Raw genomic sequence first — 1,779 nt, forward strand, 5'->3', positions numbered from 1 at the left:
ATAATTTCATTCTTTTCTTAGCTGCATAGTATTCCATGGTTGTATGTAGCACACTTTTCTCTATCCATTCTGCCAGTAATGGGGATTTAGGTAATTCCATGTCTATGCTATTGTGAATAGTGCTGCAATGAACCTACATGTTTGTATTCCTTTAGGTATCTGTCCAGTTGTAGGATTGTTGGGTCAAATGAAACTTCTGTTTTAGATTATTTGAGGCATCACTACACTGCTTTCCACAATGGTTGAACCAGTGTATATTCCCACCAGAAGTGTATAAATTTCCCCTTTTTTCTGCAGTCTTAAAAGTCTGGTTTTTTTTAAGATTAACCATTCTAACTGATGTGAGATGGTACCTCACTGTGGTTTTTATATGTATTTCTCTAATGGTAGTGATATTCAACATTTTTGCCTATGCTTGTTGGCCACATGTAGGTCTTTTTTGAAGTGTCTTTTCATGTCCCTTGGTCACTTTTTATTTCTTGAATGTTTGTTAAAGTTCCATGTATATATTGATATTGGATCTTTGTCAGATGTATAGGTTGTAAATATTTTATTTCCCATTCTATAGGTTGCCTGTTTACTCTGTTGATGGGATTTTTGCTATACAGAAGCTCTTTAATTGACTTAGGTCCCATTTGTCAATTTTCGATTTTGTTGCAACTGCTTCTAGCATTTTCATTATAAAGCATTTGTCAGTTCTTATGTCCTAAATTGTATTTCCTATGTTATTATCCAGAGTTTTTATAGTTTTAGATTTTACGTTTAGGTCTTTAATCCACTTACAATATTTTTTCAATTGATGCTGAAAACGCATTTGATGAAGCTCAACATCCTTTCATGAAAAAAAAACCATAAAAAACGGATATAGAAAGAACACATCTCTACAAAATAGCAGTTATATTCAAGAGACTGTCAGGTAGTATTATAATGAATGAGAAATAACTAAAAGTCTTTTCTCTAAGATCTGGAACGTGACAAATTTCCCACTTTAACCACTGGTAAAGCATAAATCCTTCTGCTGCCCCCATAGCCGGCTCTCACCTGCACGCGCCACCTACTGGCCTGGTGTTCAAACTGCATGACCTAACACAAAGCCGCTACCACCAGTGTACAGCAGGTGAAAATGAGATTAGCTTCCCAATACTTCTGTGATTCCAGCCCCGCAAAAGACCACGGGCCTGCTCACATGCCCAGTATGTTACTACTAAAGCTGGAATTTGGAAAAGGCACAACACTAAAACTATTAATAACAAAATAAAACACACTGAGTAGATGCCCCTCACCTGGCCATTTCCATCAAGGCTGGTGCTTTTGCTTGCCAGGCCCGGTAGCTCAAGTGTGTCTAGCTTGGTGCCCTTCTCAGGGGCTGAGCAGGGAACTCAGGTCACTGTGCATATGATAGACTAGCCCGTCGCCTGAAGCAACAGAGAGCTTCTCCCTGTGCACAGATATCAAGCATGTACTCATCTGCTTCTCCCGCAGTCAGCTCAAATCTATAAGGCCACCTACTAACAAGAAAGGTGAACTTAACAACCCAACACAAATCTCAGAAACAAACGCATCCCAAATGAGAAACAGTTCCTGAGGCCTCCACTATCTAGGACCTGCAGGAGGCAGTGAGTCTACTCACAGGTCCAGTACATTGGTACTAGAACCACCATTTCAGAAAGCCACTAAATAATGCCTATCTATAGACAAGGAACTCTTACAGAGTCATTGCCACTGAGTGAACAAGAACCAAAATCCAAAGACCCACACAATGTACATTATATTCACATT

This window comes from Mandrillus leucophaeus, unplaced genomic scaffold, assembly GCF_000951045.1.
Source record: "Mandrillus leucophaeus isolate KB7577 unplaced genomic scaffold, Mleu.le_1.0 Scaffold1790, whole genome shotgun sequence".
Taxonomy (NCBI): Eukaryota; Metazoa; Chordata; class Mammalia; order Primates; family Cercopithecidae; genus Mandrillus; species Mandrillus leucophaeus.